Source organism: Danio rerio, chromosome 4, assembly GCF_052040795.2.
Source record: "Danio rerio strain M-AB ecotype USA chromosome 4, GRCz13ab, whole genome shotgun sequence".
In the NCBI taxonomy this organism is placed as follows: domain Eukaryota; kingdom Metazoa; phylum Chordata; class Actinopteri; order Cypriniformes; family Danionidae; genus Danio; species Danio rerio.
In genome coordinates, this window is record NC_141024.2 from 25592567 (window position 1) to 25614453 (window position 21887).

Consider the following 21887-nt stretch of genomic DNA (forward strand, 5'->3'; position numbering starts at 1 on the left):
AATAGTGAGTAAATTTCTATTATCAGGTGGACTTTCAGTTTAAAATGTCTCTTTTAAACCTACTACAGGGTATATACAAGAATCAGAGAATGTAATTCACCTTTTAAGTCCTTTAAGGCTCTTTTCATAAATGTTAAGACCTCATTGCTAACTTACAAAATATTTACTGATTATATTTAATAATACTGACTGTAAGAAACTAATCCTAAACTAAAACATTATTTATATACTAAATAAAAATGCTAATGTAGAAGGTAGCGCCGACAGTACAGCAGGAATAACAGTGAATGGCCCTAAATTTCTCTAAATTGATTTATTAACTTTTAATACTTAGGACACCGCAGACACCCTGTACTAAGATACAGTAACTTACAAAAACCCACTTCAATCACACTGAAACTACTCAAAATGACCCTTTTCTGAGTGAAACTGTATATTTTACTTCACCCTGCTGCTCTGAAAGGATTTTTCAACGAAGCGCTAACATGCTAACAGATACTCTCATTTACACTCCTTTACACTTTGGCTGTAACAGAGTTATTAGCGTGTTAATTTGATGTTGCACCTCTAAAAGAGAGGGTGGAGAGGTCAAAGTGGAACAACCACCACACACAATACACTCCTTTAACAGCCCAGTTAACATCCACCGACCCGCCTCTCTAGCGCTGGCTTTTTGCGATTAGCACTATGATGCTGAATAATGCTGTAATCGAGTTTGTATTGGTCTCAAGAGAGACCATGAAGAGCGCTGGGAACCGGGACCACCCTCTACACTCATAGACATCCAGGGTTGTAATGATGAGCCATAATCACCAATCTCTGCTGCCACAGACACGCTGGTGATAAACTAATGTGTGATATTGAGATCAACAGATAGCAGAGGGGCGGAGAGGAGGAGGATGAGGAAAGAGTGATAGATAAAAGCTGAAGAAGAGCATGGGAACATCTAGACCAGAAGGATTCCATGCTGGAAAGAGATCAATGTTGACCTGGACTTAAAATAAAGCTATTTGGTATACAGCATGTGTTCAGTTAAATGCAACCCTTTATAAATACATTCCCTACTGGTGTTGGATAATTGTTAATACAACATACTTGGATTTTGAATTTGTATAAAAAGTGACATTAGATTAAATGCTAATCATTTAAAATGTAAATATTTTTTATTTGAATATATATTAGTTCATTATTGAACTGCATTAATCAGTGTCATCCATAGAAATAAATAAATCTATATATCTACATTGAAATGGTCTATGAATTAAAGTGGTTTATTATAGTTTAAGAAAACGGCTATGGGATAGTTCACCCCAAATGGGCAATTATTCATTACATAAAACATAAAAGAAGATATTTTAAAAAACACATTATATATATATATATATATATATATATATATATATATATATATATATATATATATATATATATATATATATATATATAGTGGTGGGCCATTATTGGCTTTAACGTGCTGCGTTAACACGAGTCTCTTATCATGCTACAAAAAAAAATATTGCTGTTAATCTACTCTCAAAGTTTAGTTGGGAGCTGGGTCTGTTCTACGCAAGCTATGAAACTTTCACCTTGATATTTTAGTGCAGATGTATACCTAACTGGTGTGTCATCTGACAAAACTGCCCTTCTGAATCAAATCAGCAGGATGCCTGACTTTGACTGCAGTTCGGCAGTTTGACTTTAACTCATGAACATTTCATTCATGCCCCTGTGACAAACTGGGGTATTAGATGCAAATAGGGAGTAAGGAGTGTTATGGAATTTACTAACGCACGCCCAATGAAAAGAAAAAAAAAAAACTTCCGCATTTTGTGACGTGTGTGTGTGCGAGTGTGTGTTTGTGGTCCTTTACTGACAGCTGCTTGTGTGGCTCTTGTCGGAAAATACGGCAAAAAGACCTACATGACGGTAATAGTTTGACTGCATACTCAATCCATTAATTAATGAACTAATTCCATTTCTGTTTAGTTCAGTTATGACTTTAGTCTGATTAAGGTGATCAAAAAAATAAATAAATAAATTAGCTGTTTCAAGCTTATGTAGGCCTACCTACAGTTTAAAATTAATGTTTAACTGAATAAACAGTTGGTAAACAAGTGTCCATCTTATTGAATATAATTTATTTTCATCACCAATTTTCATAGTAGAACAGTTTCTCAAGCAGTTTGTGATGCATTTTGGAAACAAGAGATGAGCCAGTTGTCTCATAGCCATTTTCTTATATTAAAATATTATAATTTATAGAACTAATTTTGTAACCAATTCAAATATGTTGTATTCTCTTTCATAATTTATAATGTAGGCTATTCTGTAAACATTCAAGCATCAAAACAGGTTAGAAAAAAAAATTGCCATTTTTTTTTTTTTTTGCATAGGTGGGAGGTTAATTGATCAAGACATGCTAATAGTGTTTACACAGAGACAGGCAGGGCACCATGTGCACATCTGAGCTCATGAATATCAAACATCCTCTCCCCTCCCCAAGGGTCTACATTCATTGTCCTCTGGGGGTCCCGAGGGCCTGTTGAGCAACACCCGCAGACGCGTCGACAGAGCCCGGATCAACAGGTTTCAACACACCGCCTCAGACCAGACCCAAACTACCACCCGAAAGCCTAACACAGACTCCAATGGCAGCTCAATTACGTAAACTCCCCCCTCTCTGTTTATTGTGCTTATGGTAAACCGTCTGCCGAGGAAGAACTGCAGAGGAAAGATAGCGCTTACAAAAACATTTTAATGAGGTAAAGAGTCGTTAATGACACGTACAACCGCCTCAAACAACCACACACGCGAAAGCACGCCCGGAATTCACCAAGAACTGGGAGGTTTTCGAACAAAATAATGATTTTTCTAATGGTATTTTTAATCCAAACCTTCCCCTCAAGTGCACAGTGTGGTCTGAAAACAAGCAATCATTAACAAACCTCGTCGTAGTCGAGTTTTTTTCGCGTCCGAGAAAAATAGTTTGCTTTCAACAAGGCAGGAAGCTTTTAAAGTTGAACAGCCTCTTCATCACAGACATTAATCACTGGATGGAAGTTCACGAGATTTGCCTAAGAGTTATTTTGAAAGCCGTGGACTGGATAATTAATCAAATGAATTCATTTTATGGTGATTTTTGGAAATTAGCGGTGGGCTGATTGACTTTTTTTTAATGATTGAAGAAGAGGAAGTTGAAATGCATCTGACAGATGCACGCGCACACGTATACACGCATCCAATTAACAAGGTTTTCAAGATAATTTACTGTCAAGTGTCAGCACAGCTGGATGAATTTAATATAAAGTTATGTGTGTGTGTGTGTGTGTGTGTGTGTGTGTGTGCAACTTTCAGCATGACTAAAAAACTGAAATGAACAGGTGTATTCCCATTCCTCTTACTTACTTTCTCAATCTCTGCATGATGCGATGGCTTTGATGAAGAGATGTTTCAATAAAAGAGATCATATGTTTACTATATTTTCACACTTGGAATAAAATGGTGCAGAAAAGAGTAGTACTAGGGCTTGGAGATTTGGCCTAAAATCTCGATCAACTGTACATTTTAACTTGATTACTGTTAATAAACGATTATTTTATTTATTAATTTTAGCCCTCATAGTTCACTGACAAGTTTTGTACAGTAAATGTGCAGACATTTTACATGTGAGAGCTTTTTGAATGAAGGGTGCATCATTTGATTTTAAAACAATTGAAGGAAACGCACACTATCGACCATCTCTGCTTATTTATTGAACATCAATGCTGAACACCTGAAATTAAAAAACACCTAAAACGCAGCTCTCCGAACACCACCCTCGACACTGCTACCTAACCGACCAATCATAAAGCTTACATAAAACTACAAATGCAACATGTAGTTGCTTTTTTTTTTTTTTTGAGAGAGGTGTGCGGGTATGGGAAGGTAGCGCCCAGGGGTGGATTGAACCAATAAGCGAGGTAAGCAGCCGGTTAGGGCACCAGGATATCTGGGGGACCCCAATAAATATCTAAAAGTATAAATTATACCTATAAACCATACATAACATTGTTTTCTACCATTTGTTTTTTGCAGTGAGAGTTAAACAAATACAATTTTAATGTAATTAAATATTTAGTATGCAATCAAATATAATATTATAATAATATAACAATATGTAATAATAATAATAATAATAATACCAAATAAAATATCCATCATGGAGCAGTCCAGCAGTCAAATTTATAAAAAAAAAAATTATATTTATTATTTTTAGTTGTACATTCATTTTAAGAAAATAATCACTTTAAATGTAGATATTGCATTCATTTAAAATGTCAAAAGATGATTAAGTGATAAAAAAACAGCAATATAAATAAAAGTGGAAAGGGTGCATTTCAGGACTTTGGCCCTATGGCTGGAGTTGCTAAGGGCCCCAAAAATCATTAAATCCACCCCTGGCTGCATTGAAGCTTACACATGCGTTTGGCAGAGGTATAAGATCAGAATAACAGAATGAGTATAAATCAAAATATAATAAGTACAAATTAGCCTTGACAGAGTGGGGTCACATGACTCCACACACAGTAAGGAAAGTAATTGAAAAAATTAACCCCTAACAGCCATCAGTATAGCTGAATGGAGTGAGGACCTAATTATAAGCGCTTGACTCTGCAGTGCTCTAATACAACAACAAACTCTGTACCACATCGGATACTGTTCCCTCGCTGTAAATGCCAGCGCTCTCGTTTTTTTTCTGCAGCCACAATGCGTGTGCATCCTGAATGTTTACAAATGGGTAACCAGTAAACATCACCTCAATATTATTCAGTTAAGTTTAATTTAATCAATTAAACTCATATTAGGCATCAAACAGAATCACAATCTCTTTAAGAGTAATACGCTTAAGTCTCCTCCTCGGCTTCCCTGCTTCAGCCTATGTAACCTGGTGAGAGATAAAACAATGCAGTCCTCTGTAGCACTCCCCTTGTGCTGTCTGTAATCGTGTTGTTCAGGTACTAAAATAAATAAAAAAATGTCCATTTCCCTAAGTGCTGCTGAGCACATTCTTAAACACTGCTGATTTGTCATAGTATTCCCCAGTGCTCAACAGAAATGACTGTGATTGGCCTTGAAGGTCATCAGTACAGGAACACTGGAGTGTTTTAAAGCCACAAAGATCAGTTGATTCATCAGCAGATTGCTCGTCTGTGGTTGCACTCAATAAATATTGGTGAAGTGCAGTTAATTGATGACCTGAATGGCCAGTCACAGTCATTTCTGTTGAGCACTAGTGAATACTATGACAAATCAGCTGTAAATAATTAGTTTATACATATATATATATATACATATATATACATATATATATATACACATATATATATATATATATATATATATACACACATATATATATATATATATATATATATATATATATATATATATATATATATATATATATATATATATATATATATATATATATATATATATATATAAATTTCAGTACCGAAATTCAGTATTGTGACAAGTCTAATATAGTGAAAGAATCAGTTCATTAGCTTGAGTTTTATAAATGGCATTAAAACCATGTGTTTGTGAAAGAAAAAGTTAGCTAACTAGTGCTATTTCCCTTAACTTAAATAAGGTAAATAATTAACTTAAATAATTCCCTTAACTAAAATAAGGTCTGATATCCCTTTTTACTTTCATTATCATTCAGAACGGACATTCGGGTTACTCCGAAGGGGACGAAATTATAAATTTGTGTCACTTTCTCTTCTCTGATAAGATATATAGTCAGGTACACAACAATCCTGTGTGACTCATGCAATATTTTTGGGGTTACTTCCCACCACAGTCTCGATTTTGCTTTTGAAATGGCAGCCACGTGAAATCAGTCTATAGCTTTTCTGTCATTATCAGCTAGGTGGTGTATTTTGTTGCAGTGGAAGTCTCAATCCCCATACCATACTCAAGGATTAAAGATGCCTTATTTTTGGTTAAAGTAGAAAAAAAAATTAAATATAGTTTTCGAACTTCAGTGATCAAATTTGGTTTAAATTTTGATCAAACATTTGGTTGCCATCCTTGGAGCATCTCAAATCTTTGAAACATGAAGCAGTTACTGTAGAATGAATGGTTGCCCATCTTGCACTTTTAGTCTGTACCTTGCAGATGAGTATAGCACAAAACCACAAGTTTAAAGACTGTGTTTTTAAAGAATTTGATCATTTTGTTCTGTTATTTTCTTTTTTTTTTACTTTTGTTTGTTAATTGTCACAAAAATCTGATTTAAAAAGCAGCTCTTTTAAAAGTACTCAAAAGTAGTAAATAGTGAGTATACGCTGTGAAATTCTGATGTGTTTACAAGTAATGTGTGCATGTGTGTGTGTAAACGTAACATTCTGTAGTGCATTTAGTTATTGTATAAGACTATTTGGTGATTTTATAAGTGACATGCCATCTAAGTTTCTTGGTCATTGCATGTTAAGATTTTGGACATCTTTTTGGACACTTTTAATGCTTCTAAATAGTTTGCTGCAATTATAAAGTGCCCATGTCTTGGAAATGTTTAGTATGGTACTATCTATGCATGATTCGATTGGACAGGAATCGCAGGTCTGATTTTTCTATTGAGCCAATCCCTATAGTAGTGGTTGCAGGTTGAAGGAAAATAGTAGAGTACAAGTACTAATACAGCACAAAAAAATTACTCAAGGGAAAAGTACACATTTTTAAAACTACTTAAAATACAATTCCTGAAAAAAATTAAATAAAATAAAAATGTGAGAATTTGTTACTTTTCACCAATGAACAAAACTAATTCCATTTTAGAGTGTGAGAAAGCCCTTTATAAATAGCCACAAAGCATAAAATCTCTAAATTGACAGGTAGATGGTTTTTCAGTTTTATAAGTGACACAATTACACTGTTTTTTGTTGTTTTTTCAAAAAAAAAAACTGTACTTCAAAAAAAATAATTTTTCTTTGCAATTTTTTTAATGTTTCTTTATAAAAAAAATTCTCTTTTACAGTACACCTTATTTTTCACTCATCTTGCAATTTTAGTAAGAAGAGCACCACCATAGGTAAACCACTTCAATGACAAAGGTTTCTCGATCTACGTGTGTAAACGTAACATTCTGTAGTGCATTTAGTTATTGTATAAGACTATTTGGCGATTTTATAAGTGACATGCCATCTAAGTTTCTTGGTCATTGCATGTAAAGATTTTAGACATCTTCTTGGACTCTTTTAATGCTTCTAAATAGTTTGCTGCAAATATAAAGTGCCCATGTCTTGGAAATGTTTAGTATGATGTACTATCTATGCATGATTCGATTGGACAGGAATCGCAGGACTGTTTTTTTTATTGAGCCAATCCTTATAGACAAGAAATAAAAAGTAGTGGTTGCGATTGAAGGAAAATAGTAGAGTAATAGTACTAATACAGCACAAAACAATTACTCAAGGGAAAGTGAAAGTACACATTTTTAAAACTACTTAAAATACAATTCCTGAAAAAAATTAAATAAAATAAAAAAATGTGAGAATTTGTTACTTTACACCACTGAACAAAACTAATTCCATTTTAGAGTGTGAGAAAGCCCTTTATAAATAGCCACAAAGCATAAAATCTCTCAATTGACAGGTAGATGGTTTTTCAGTTTTATAAGTGACACAATTACACTGTTTTTTGTTGTTGTTGTTGTTGTTTTTTTTTTCAAAAAAAAAAACTGCACTTCAAAAAAAAATTTTTTTCTTTGCAAATTTTTTAATGTTTCTTTATAAAAAAAAAAATATTCTCTTTTACAGTACACCTTATTTTTCACTCATTTTGCAACTTTAGTAAGAAGAGCACTACCACAGGTAAACCACTTCAATGAAAAAGGTTTATCTTGATCCTTTTAGCCACTTAATTGAACTATTTACATATTTTAATAAAATAAACAATACATATTTTAAATGTTAGAGTTTACTATTAAATATCTATTTTTAGCACATGGCATGCCAAATTTATTTATTTATTTATTTATTTATTTGTAATAAATAAATAAATACATGTAAAAAATGTTTGCGTATTTTGCTTTTACGTTTTTGTTTTTTTTAAAGTCATTTTCTATTTTTGTAAGTTACATATTGAATATGAATACAAAATATCTATTGGTGTTACAATAATTTATCACTTAGCTTGTATTTGTTACTTAATTTGTATTTCTAGAAGTCAAAACTTCTGAAAAACTTTCTGAAGTCCCACTTCATACAAAATAATTAAAGTTTACTTGCTGTCCATACATTTAATCTTCAGCTTTTATTTCCAGTCATTAAACATTACTTAAAATACAATATATGTACATACTAATGAGGTCAGACTCTAGCGTGTGACAGATTTTTCAACATGTTACCACATACACTCATAATGGTACTCGTAAGTTGCCAATGCATTCTGCAAAAGCCTTGCATTTAAGCACACGTGCACACAAAGACCACGGACTCTCTTTATGACATATATTTCTGTTTTCAAAAGCATTGTGAGAAGCGACAGAACTAAATTCAAATGGAACGAAATACGAGAACATTTACCCCCACTCTAGTTTTCAAGGAATGAAAGGGTTTCTATGACTAGTTCTTGAACTGTCTCATAACGCAACTTGTTCTAAGAACTTTTATGTAAGATACTACAGGTGAATTGGGTATGAAAAAATACATAATAACCTATTGTCTTTACCATAATGTTTAAATTGATTGATTACATTAAGAACTATCTACATGGCATTTTCTAAAATGTTGTTTAAATATGCAAATATTTATAGTGTAATTTAAAAAAATTAATCAAATCTAATATAATAATAAAATGATATAATATAAATAAGTTTGTTTTGACAGCTTAAGTGAATATGTGTATATTTGTGTATATGTATTATGTAATTTGTATACACACACACATGCATCCACATATTTGACAATTTTTATTTATATTTAGAAATCAACTGTGTATATGATACCAATTATATATTAATGTAAATGTCTATAAATGGCTTTGTTTCTATGTGTGGTAACCCTGAAATAAAAATGATATGCAAACAATTTATTTGGGCTTAATTTAAACATACAAATTTAATTTAGTAATGTTGAACTTAATTTGCTTGTTTAAATTCAGCCCAAATAAATTGCTTACAAATTCTTACCCCTAAAGATGTAGTAAATCTAATGTATTATCTTTTATTTTATTTTCGGTGCATCACACATATATGGTAACTATATATGCTACATGCACATAATTTCAAAGAAACTGTTATTTGGGATGTGATTAATCACAATTAACCTTGGCCCAGTACTAATATAATTAAATATGCACTACTTGCATATATTTCTTGTACAAAAATCTACATGCTTGATGAAGTCGGACTGAAACGTCTTATATTTTTACGAAGAAGATAATTTTGGGAATCTCATTAATGGCTCGGTGCAGGTGAAAAAATCATTTACAAATATGTATTGTTAAGACGCAAATTGATAAAGTGAGATAATCAAAGCCTTAAAATTATATTTTTTATGTGTTCTGTGCATTTGACTTTAAGAAAGTGAGTAAACTTATTACCTAAAACGCAACAAGTTGACTCAACCCATTGTAAACCCATTGTAACATAGAACTGTTAAGTACATTTAACTAAATTTTTAGAATTATGCACATCAGTTAATTTACTTAATAATTAAAGACTTCAGATGTGAAAACCTCTGAACTATCTTTAAATTTCTTCTAAAATGGGCATTTTTCGCAGCCTCCCATGGGTATGCTCAGTGATTTTACTTTTCAATGTGATACTTATACTATTTCAATTGTCTTTAAAGTCAAATAATTGCACATAAGCATACAAAGCTATGAAATATAAACATTTTAGGACAAAAATTAAAGTAGGCACCTTTTAAAGTAGACAGGTTTTTACATATAAACGCATCATTTATAAGGCAACATGTTTACTCAATTTGTGTTACTTAGGTAAAGTAAACCGATCAATATTATCATTAGGTCCTTTGCACAATACATAGTCAGTGATTTTTAAAACACACATGCAGACAAAACTTTTCTCTAATAGGAGCAACTGAATGACTCATTTTTATTACTACGCTAATATTTTTTCTTAAGTGTTTGCTATATTAGAGCAAACATTTGGATGGCAGAACAGCTAAGTAAAAGCAGGTCAGATATGCATGACCACAAGTAAACATGAATTTACATTTCTTGAACACCCACTTCCTGCAACCCCCAACTCCTCGTTTGCAATGTTTTGTGACCTGGGCTGTTGTTTAATGTAAAGGGTTTACACTATTTAGCATCAGTACTAATAGAAAGGAATAGAAGTAACAATATGTATCACTTATCTAGGCTGACTAAATGTTTACAAAACAGAACAGAACAAGCTACTGTCTCTGACAAAACAAAATGCAATACTTTTTTAATGTTGCGTTTTATTACATATGCAGTTTGTCGGCTAAATAACATTAAAGTGAACCATTTTTTTCTCTCTTAGACCAATTGAAATGCACTGGTGCTATCTGAATCTATATAAAGGACTTTTAAAATATACACTCAAAAAATTATGTTTGATGTTTGTTTAAAATTTTATAAAATGAACTGAAGCACAATTCATGAGTCTTTTTTTTTTTGACAACTTATTAGTTTAAGTGGATTGAGGATAAGAAAGTTAACTTAATTCCTTCATGTTGTCTCAACACAAAATGATTGTGTGGAACTCAGCATTTATTACACTGTATATTTAAAAACTTAGGGTTTATACATCATAATAAACTGTCCATTGATGTAATCACCTTGTTCTTGGTGTACGAGCGAGCTCAGCCATTTGAATCTTTTTGGCTCGAGACTCAGGCAATATTTAGAGCGAAAAACAACTATTTGAAAATCTAGAATCTGTGGGTTTAAAAACAAAATCTGAATTTCACAGAAAATTGCCTTTAATTCCCAAAGTGGCCTTTTAATTACTAAAATGCACAAATGAAGCGCTTGACAATTTAGCCTAATCACAATTTTTTGATTTACAGTTTTGCTCAAAACTTTACTTACGTCTTGAAGAATTTGCTAATGTGAATAATTGGAACAAAATAAGTGAGTTCACACAAAATGTATGTTATTTTTTTTAATTTACTGTCCACAGTAAGGTACTTATTTACTTATTCCCTGCAGGGCCATTTATATTCGAAGTTGATATTTAGCCGCACCATGTTGGTGTTTTAAAACATCAAATTTTTACGAGATGGGTCATTATCCCAACACTCAACCTCCAACCTGAATTACCGGGACATACACACATTAACTACAAACAATTTAGCTTACCCAATTCACCTAATGCATGTCTTTGCACTTGTATGGGAAATTGAAGTACCTGGAGGAAAAACCCACATGGGGTTTGTGTAAGTTGACATGGGTTAGTGTAAATTTTGACATGTATACTTGCAAAGTTTTTTTATAGTCGGCTAAATGTCCGTTGAAGCAGCAATATCATCCGATATTAAGCAGACAGTCCACTACAACTCAAATGGACCATCAAAGTAAAGTGTTACCAGATATTTTGCATAAAATATGTTTGCGTATAGTTCACACTACAAAAACATTTTGCTAAAATTATTAAATTAACCCTCTGCAAAAGTTTACATACCCGTAGTTTTCGATAAGGTTTGTGGTTGATGATCTACAACTGTATTTTTCGCTTTGTGATGGTTGTTTGAGTCTCTTGTTTGTTCTTAACAGTTAAACTGACTGCTGGTCATCAGAAAAATCCTCAATCTCCTGCTCATTTTGTTTAGAAACTAAAGAACAAAGTAAATTGCACTTATTATACATTTAAAGGGGGTTATTTTAATCATTTCAGCTTAGTTTTTGTGTAGGGAACTATATGTAAACATATGCATGTAAAATATCGTGTGACAGTACTAAAGAAAAACACCATGCATTTTGTGTGATCTCTCCTTTTTAAATTAATCACATTTTAACAAACAATTTGAAGGTAATGTAAACTTTTGAGCACAAACGTATTTGCAGAATGTTAAAAATGTCTGCATGGAACATGATCTTTATTTAATAGTCTTGTGATTTTTGGCATTAATGGAAATCGATCAATTTTGACCCATGTAATGTATTTTTGGCTATTGTAAATCATATACCCGTGCAACCTAAGACTGCTTTTGTGGTCCAGGGCCACATAGAAAAATTGGACTTGCACAAACAAGTTACTGATTTTATCTTTAGCATCTATTTATGGTATAGAGGGCAGGATGTATCATATTATAAAGAACATTCGATCAGAATTTGGTCAGATCTGAAATTATGTCAACAAAATTGTTACATTTTAAAAACTGCTGATCAATACCATACAAATGTATTGCTAAGTTTAAAAATATAGTTCATCCAAAAAATGGAAATTCCCTCTCAAGTGGTTCCAAACTCTTTATTATTGTGTTAAACACTAAAGAAGATATAATAAAGACAGCTGACTTTCTTAGTAAGAAATACAAATACTACGAAAGTCAATGGTTTATCAATTGAACATTTCATTATGAGTTAAACAGAAGAAAAACAAACTCAAACAGGTTTGAAACAAGTAAATGATGACAGAACTGTCGTTTTTGGGTGAATGATCCTTTTAAGGCATAGGTCTCAAACTTGCTCAAATTCTATTCCACAGTTTTGCTCTAACCCTAATCAAACTAAGCTGATCCAACCAATCAAGGTGCTCAAGACTACTAGAGACTATTAAGCAAGTGTGAGTTGGATGTGGTTGAAGATAAACTGTGCAGAGCTGTGGCCCTCTAGGAATTAAGTTTGAAACCATTGCTTTAAGGTATCATAAATGAATCCAGCTGATTTTATAGACTTTTTCAAATTGTAATAAATTTAGAGCCAACTCAAAAAAAAAAAACATATTGAATGACCCATGTCATTCAAGGAATATTTGTGAATTAGGTAAACAATCTATAAAAATCAGTTGCATTTTTACACTATCAACAGGAAATACTGCATTGTTAAAAAATTGGTTGCCTCAAATGTTTAAGCTGAATGAGATTAGCCTTATGAGTTCATTGAACTTTAATTATGTGTAACTGATTGAATAACTTATTAAACTAAGTTAATTATGTTCTAACTTAATTAGTTAATTAAAGTTAGAATGACATAATTGATCCTATAATGATTTTTATTGAGTGTACATTTTAAATATCTTCTATGTGAATTCTGTTTGAACCAAACTAATTATACAGTTCAACATTATTGAGTGTAACCCATTTTGAAAATAACTATTTTTTATCCATTTCTCAGTGAATTTAGGTAATATATTTTGGTGCATTTGAAAAAATATATCAAAACAGATTTATTCAATGGATATAATTATTAAAATATTGCTTAAGGTACCAAACATTGTTAGAAAAATAAAGATAAATTAAATTCATGAGAAATATTGAAAAAAAAAAACTACAAATTTTCAATTTCAACAAAATTTTATACATATTTTGTTTCTCTTTAAGTTAGCTCTTTTTAAAAATTGTTTGATATTTTTCCCTAACATATAATAATGGTCCAAAATTAGTACACTTAGCTCCAGATTTGGCTTCAGTACTGACTTATCTTATGTAATTCAATTTAATTAAATTTGATTCACCTTTATTTCTATAGCGCCTTTACAATGTAGATTGTGTTTAAGCATCAAAAACAACATAGAAGTTCTAGTAAATTAAAACGGTGTCAGTCCAGTTTTCAGATTTAAAATTCAGTTTATTTATCACAGTGTTGTTTAATTTTCACAAGTCCAAACACTAAATAGCAAGTCCATCAATCCGCAGCTCCACAAGTCCCAAAAACTCCAGATATAATGTAATATAATGTAAAAATCCCATATATATATATATATATATATATATATATATATATATATATATATATATATATATATATATATATATATATATATATATATATATATATATATATATATATATAATTTAAATGAGATATTTGTGAGAGGTATACTCCTATATGTCGAGCACTGTAAATAACCTTAAGCTTAACTTATACATCATAAGGCATAAAGGTAAAATGTAAATTTTGCACTTTAAACCATAATACAACAGTCTGTCTTCAATTATTTTAATAAAACTCGCAAGATTTGTCAAGTCCAAACTTTGGGGCTTGGAGCCACTACAAGTATACAATTTGAACAATTTAGATGATTTAATTTCTTGTTTTGGTGTAATGGACTTTCATTTGGACTCTCTCAGGTCTCGAAAATCTAATTATTATCTACATATTTCTAATTTAATCCCATAATCTTCCCAAAAATATTTACATTTCTGGTTGTGATTGCACTTTGCTTCCAGTCCACACTCTAAATGATCGAGAAATAATGAATCCAAATAAAAGAAAAAGCTTCCAAAAGAAAGAAATTCTTAAAAGCAGGTCTTCAAATTAGCTTTTGCCACACAAACTTGTTAATTTGTTTTAAAGCCAAACATTCCTTAAAATGGAGTCAAACATTATTAAAAGATGCAATAACACAACTTCCAATCTCCTTAAAACATCAACTGGAAATGCTAGACTTGGCTGTGTCCATTGAGTGGTCATTTACCCAGCACACAAAAACCAGGCTGGACAATGGCACCGAAAGCCCACCGCTGCTCCAAAACCACAACACACACACATGCTCAGAAACACACACTCCCTCCAAGGCGTCACTTGAGCCTGAAACGCTTCTCTTGAAGAAAGAAGAGAAGACCATTGGAAGAGAAAGGCCTTAATTAATATTAAGAAGGGTAAGTGGGCCGCTCAGCTGACGAACTGCGGAGTCTGATCGCTGCATTGAGAATAATCGGGTGTTGCTTTCATAAAGACGTACTGTAGCGTGGAAACTGCTTCAAACCGCTGTATCAAATACCCTCCGTCTGTGTCCCGTTCGAGGAGGCTCGGCGTTTAAGGCTATATAACAAAGCGATATTACCCGGCAGGCTACTTGAGACGGTGAGAATTAATTGAGCATTAATGAAATGCCCTATACAAACACACTCTTCTGCACACACAAAGAGAGTTAACCTATCCATAAAAGAGGTAAAGGGTGACTGGCGTGCGTCTCAGGGTGTGGTCTGAAGTTACTGTTGTCGGCTGTAATAATTTAAGCCTGCAGGATTAGGTCTGAATGGCAGACGGCAGTGTACCTCAAGTACGACTTTAATCTTCGACACACAGAGAGTCAGTCCCGACTATTATACCTGCAATTAGTTTGCCCTCAGTCAGTGTTAGGGGTAATTTTAGGCCATTGTGTGGAAGAATACTGTCAGTGCGGAGAGAGATAGGGGTATATTCATGTCATTCTGGAGAGAGCGAGAGCGCTATCCGCTAGATACAATTCCAGAGAAACTGTGAGTAGTGTTTGACCGTGCAAAACTGATGCTAGGGTGTTCTGGGGTGTCCGTAGCAAGCTGCTATGAAGTTGCAAGCTTGTTGTGTGTCTTTTCTAAAATGTGCCAAACAGGATCCCAAAGCAGTGGAACAGTCTGGTTTCAAAAGTAGTAAAACTCCAAAAGAGTAAAAACTCCATTTATTTTTGTAATAGAAAACAAAAATTGTAATTAACCTTGTGAGATCAGAGGTGGTAGATGCTTTAGTTGAAACTCTGTTTGATTTATTCCAACTATTCTTTTTAAAACAATTAAGCTTAATAGTAAAAAAAATCATGCAGAAAAACTACAATACCCATGATGCTATAGAGAAATTTCACCAATAAGAGAATTGTAGTGAGTAAAGTGCAACAAAACAAATGTAAGAAAGCAAAAAGTTTTATTGTGTTGGACTCATTCTCTTAAAATACTTAAATATTTCTGTATGCGCATATATTGCATTTTATATTAAGTTTCTATGGATACAACAAAGATCTTTAAATTAGTTGTTGTTAATATTAACTTTGCAATGCTTTATGGGATTGTAGTTTGTTTGCTTATTAAAAAATATACACTGTTGTACCTTTGTTCAGTTATAGTTATTGCAATTTTGTGTTCCAGCAAATATCTTATAGTTCCAGTTAATGGTTTTATTGCTTTAATAAACATTTCTTAAAGCCCTAATAAAAGAAATGCATAGTTAACATACCTTTAGAACCAGCTCTGGTGGAAAAAAGTGGACAGAGAAGAATCAATCACTCTACAGGCAAAGCTGTCCAAATCAAAATTCTGAAATAAAACAAATTTGATTGGATTATTTTTACAAGAAAATACTATCACAGTCATTATATTTCAAATTTCATTTCTTATTTAATGTGTTTTGCTGGTTCTTTAAAATTATGAAATTTGTTAGCAGTTATATGCTTGAAGAAACAATCTATTTTCAGTGTCGTAAAATATGGAAAAGCAAGATTTTTCAAAATGAAACCTGGACAATTTTTTTTTAAATAAAAAAACAGGCATCAAAAAACTAAATAGTTAAAAAAATAATAATAATAAATCAGCCTATGACTTGTTAACTTAAGCAAATTACACATTAAAATTTACAATAGCCCTGCAACCCAGCCCAAAAAATGAATGAATTTATATTAGTAGTTAATAATTTTAGGAATGCTTAGTAAAACCAGAAAATGTGGATGGCAAAGAACAACCTCCCTTGATAATATGAAAGTATGCATGCATGCATGTATGTATGTATGTATGTATGTATATATGTATGTATGTATGCATGCATGCATGCATGCATGCATGCATGTATGTACAGCATGTATGCATGTACACTACCTAACACAATTCTTGTCGCCCATGTCTTAGGAACAACAAATAATAACTTGACTTCTAGTTGATCGTTTGGTATCATAAGTGCTTTATATAAAAAGGTTAGATTAAGCTTATCTTACCAAAATAAAATATGATCATGTCTTGATATTTAAATATTTAATTAACTATCTGACTTTGCTTAGACAAAAGTCTTGTCACATAACAGTACAGTATATAATATAAAGTTATGGTGCAGTGAAAAAAAAATTAATAGTGTGTTTGAGTCCCATGAACTTGCACGACTGCATCCATACATCTCTGCAATGACTCAAATATGTTATTAATAAATTCATCTAGAATGGCAAGAAAACCATTCTTGCAGGACTCCAAGTACATCAACATTGCTTGGATTCATCTTCAATCCCTTATCTTATCCTCAGACTTCCTCAGTAATGTTGATTTCTGGTGACTGAGCTAGCCAATTCTGAGATACCTTGACCTTTTTTTGCTTTCAGGAACTTTGATGTGGAGGTTGAAGTATGAGAAGGAGTACTATAATGCTGAAGAATTTGCCCTCTCCTTTGGTTTGTAATGTAATGGCCAGAACAAATGTCTTGATACCTCAGGCTGTTGATGCTGCCATCCACTCTGCAGATCTCTCATACGCCCCATACTGAATGCAACCCCAAACCATGATTTTTCCTTCACCAAAATTGACAAATTTCTATGAGAATCTTGGGTCCATGCGGGTTTCAATGGGTCTTTCGCAGTATTTGTAATGATTGGCTTGTAGTTAAACTGATGAAACCTTCTGCCACTTTTCCAAATGATCAACTAAGAATTTTTTATTCATTTATTTTTTCGCTCTTACAACTGGGATTGATTCCAAGGCTTTTGCCAGGTAGTGTATGTGTGCATGTACTGTATGTATGCATGCATGCCTGTATCTAAGTATGTATGTATGCAACAAACAGATTTACAAAAAAAAAAATTTAGGTGCATTTTCCAATAGCATCTGGATGCAGCCTTTATGATGCAAACTGAGATTGCATTACTCAGCGATGCAATGTCAGACACAATGCACTCAAATGGAGCGAGTGACGTCACTGTGAGTAGTAGGGTTAGGGGTGGGGTTAGGTTAGGTGAGCCCATTAAAAAGCATTGGATGCAGCCCAGATTGCACTGCATGCATCCAGACCCCTCTCGCATTTTCTGCCAACTTAACCCCTCCAGTTCTATGTGCCCACCTATATTAGAAAGGGAGGTAGGCGCACTGACAAGTTCATTAAATGTTAAATATCACAACCTTTTGCAACAGTCAACAGTAAACCCCTTGAACCCATAAGAGTATGGTTTAACTGCATACTAGCTTACTCAACACTATCAGAAATAAAGGTACGAGTGCTGTCACTGGGGTGTTACCTTTTCAAAAGGTACACCTTTGTATTTGAAAAATCCATATTTGTACCACAAAAGTATATATTAGTACCTAAAAATTTTAGGAGGAACACTTTTGCACTTTTTAGGTACTAAAATGTACCCCTGAGGTATTAATATGGACCTTTTAGGTACAAATTCTTACCTTACGAAAAGGTACTACATCAGTGAGAGCTCGCATACCTTAATTTCTTAGAGTGTGACCCTAACTTAGTTGGGTCACAGCACCAATTTAACCCTTGATACAATTTAAATAAGCATTATAAGTAAGCTAAAGAAATAAGTAAGCACTGATTTGTCTCAGTTGTTAGTGTACTACATTACACTAGGGCATCTGTAAAGTTTACAGTCAGCACAGTGCAGAATAAAAATATGGGCAAAACACCAGTGGAAAAATCTATACAGCAAACTTCCTTCATAGTACATTGTAACACAACTATAACACTTTAATTTAGTGAACAATTCTCATTATTAACTAGTTGCTTATTAGCATGTCCAATATTAACACATTGCCTGTTTATTTGTAGATATAAAATACATATTTCTACATGATGATAATTCCCTAAAACATTACCGAATAATATTAAGCAGCAAATTAGGAGTTTGTTAATAGTGAGAACTAATCCTTAAAATAAAAATACTTTTTTTATTAAACAAATTGAAGAAATTGTAGCAGTAGCAAGCAAACTGCAAAAATAAAAATAAAAAAAAAAGATGAGGATAAATTTCTCTCTGCATGTAAAAGCTTTGGTTTTGTCTGCAATGGCCTGATTGAGTGCTCCGAACAAAACATTTTGAGCAACTGAGAAACTCTTTAAAGAGTCTGGTGTCAAAAAAAGAATTCATACAGGTCTAAATATGAGCTCAGTTTCCACACACACACACACACACACACACACAGTCTGAAGCCAAGACAGCGCGTCTCTTTTTCATTAGGGCCATTGTGCTGGATGAGACAGATGGAGTAAAAGAGAGAGAAAGAAGGAGAGAGAGAAAGAGAGAGAGACGGTGCCTGAGGTACAGATTTAGATGTCCTTCATTGTGCTTACACGAGTATTGTCTTGTCAGACGCGTTTAGGAGTGCTCTGCATTACTTAACACAAGGGAGAACACAAGTGAAAGACAGAGACAGACAAACAGAAGGGGTTATGTTCTACAGTGTGATGTTCTTTTAAAAATACAGCTGTGCATCAAATTACACAAGAAAACAAAGACGAAAAGTAAATCATTAAGCATCACAAAGGCTAAGGCTTAGAACGTGAACACAAGCATATATAATAAATATGTCATACAGTTTTATGACAGTGTTAATACACACACAGACAAACTAAAACAGTTGAAGTCAGAACTATTAGCCCCCTGAATTATTGGCCCCCCTATTTATTTTCTTCCCCAATTTCTGTTTAGTGAGAGGGAAAAAATCTCAACACATTTCTGAACATAATAGTTTTAATAACTCATTTCTAATAACTGATTTATTTTATCTTTGCCAAGATGACAGTAAACAATATTTTACTAGATTATTTTCAAGAGACTTCTATACAGCTTAAAGTGACATTTAAAGGCTTAACTAGGTTAATAAGGTCAACTAGGCAAGTTAGGGCAATTAGGAAAGTAATTATATAACAAAAGTTTGTTCTATAGACTATCGAAAAAATGTATAGCTTAAAGGGGCTAATATTTTTATCCTTAAATGGTGTTTAAAAAGTTAACTGCTTTTTATTTTAGCCGAAATAAAACAAATAAGACTCTCCAGAAAAAAAATTATATAAAAATATTATACTGTAAAAATGTCCTTGCTCTGTCAAACATAATTTGGTAAATATTTGAAAAGGAAAAAAATTCAAAGAGAAGGCTAACTTCTCTTCAACTGTTTATGCACATAAACAACACATGGAAAGCAAACTAGCTGTAGTGTATAAGTGTTTTTTTGAATGTGAGAGTGTATGGGTGTTTCCCAGTACTGGTTTTTGACTAGAAGGGCATCTGCAGTGTAAAACATAAACTGGAAAAACTGCTGGTTCATTTGGCTGTAGCGACCCCTGATAAATAAGTGACTATATATATAAAACAATAAACCAATGTTATACAACAACTTGCCTAATTACCCTAACCTGCCTAGTTAACCTAATTAACCTAGTTAAGCCTTTAAATGTCACTTTAAGCTGTATAGAAGTGTCTCAAATCATATCATACAGCTGTAGCTATTATCAAACTAGCATGACTCATTACTGATTTAGCTTCAACCTCAATTTATACTCAACTTATCTTTCTTCATCCTATCAGTGATGTTTTCTGATTTTAATCACTCCGATTGTAATGAAGCAAAATTGTTTTGTTGAAATACCTTGGTTTTTTAGTAAGGTAAATATAACAGCATGGCATACTAGTACTTGTTTGATTAAAATGAAAAAAAAAGTATAATGACATCTGATCTTGATAATACTTTGCTAAGGTTGTAATAATATTGACCTTTAAATGGCTTTTTAAAAAAACGTAAAACTGCTTTTACTCAAACAAAATAAGACTCTCTATAAAATACAAAAGAAAAAAAAATTCTATAATAAAATATTATGATAAAAACAATAATAAAATATCGTATAAAATACTTGGAAAAATTATTTGTGTGTGTGTGTTTCTCATTTCAAAGTTCGAACTTGCAGATCTTGGCAAGACGCCGCTAACCTGTCTGGCCAGACAACGTCCAATCCAGAACAACAACACAGGAGCAGGATCACGGATACAGGATCCCCCTCTCTCGTTCTCTCTCTCTCTCTCTCTCTCTCTCTCTCACCATCTCACTCATATACAAATTCACACAGTTTGACTCATTCAAGCAAACACAGTCAATCTCAAACACATGCATACTGACATATCAAGTTTGTGGACGAGGTTTCGGGCAAATCCATTCATTTTGCATAAGACAACACTAAAATTCAATAGACATTATCTGCGTGTTGGCATATGCAAAGATAAATCTTTTTGGACAGCTTTTATTAATTATACAATTTCTCATTAATATCCCAAGGTAATTCTTGACGCCATGATGTGTTTAATGTGTGGTCAGTCACATGCTTAACCAAATATTAGCGCTAAATTCTTGCGTGAAGTAAAAAAAAAAAAAAAAGGTTCTGTGTAAACAACCTTCGAAAGTATTTGTGTTTTGTGTGTTGAGTATTTCCTAATGCGATCATTAAAATTCTCTTTGTATCACAATGTATTGCATAATTACATAATAATTATATAAAGGGAAAATATAATTTTCCTTCAACTTTATACAAATTAGGAAAAAATGGTTTTATCAATTTTAATACAATTGATATTTTTGCAATAATACGAACAAGACTATAAAATTATTTTATAATATTACACTATTTTTAATAATGTTTTTATTTCTATTGTTTTGGAGCAATTAAAATGTTACATAATCAATTGTATCTTTAAAAATTGTCGAATTCCCAAAGAAATCACTTTACCAATGTAGTAATGTTACTTTATTTAAAAATGGTTTAAATTCTTTCAATTGTCTGGTATAAAAAAAAAACTAAGCAACTATTGTTAAGTCAACTTGATTTTTTAGCTATTTAAATATATAATATACTTAACACACTTCCAAGCTGAAGAGTCAGGAACTGTTTTTAAGCACACTTTAATGAAGAAGTACAAGTTAAATACATTAACAGAAAACCAAAGTGAAATAATGTT

The 21887-nt window shown here is 32.5% G+C and overlaps 1 protein-coding gene across 6 annotated transcripts in view; it reads right to left on the reverse strand.

The window, feature by feature from the left end:
• Window positions 1-21887, reverse strand: part of LOC147844732 (uncharacterized) — a 731371-nt gene that overhangs the window by 675100 nt on the left and 34384 nt on the right. For all 6 annotated transcript variants that reach the window (XR_015483157.2, XR_015483159.2, XR_015483158.2 and 3 more), the window contains exon 2: window positions 16135-16214. The gene's annotated coding sequence lies outside the window, so the exon portion shown is untranslated. The remainder of the gene's footprint in view (window positions 1-16134; window positions 16215-21887) is intronic.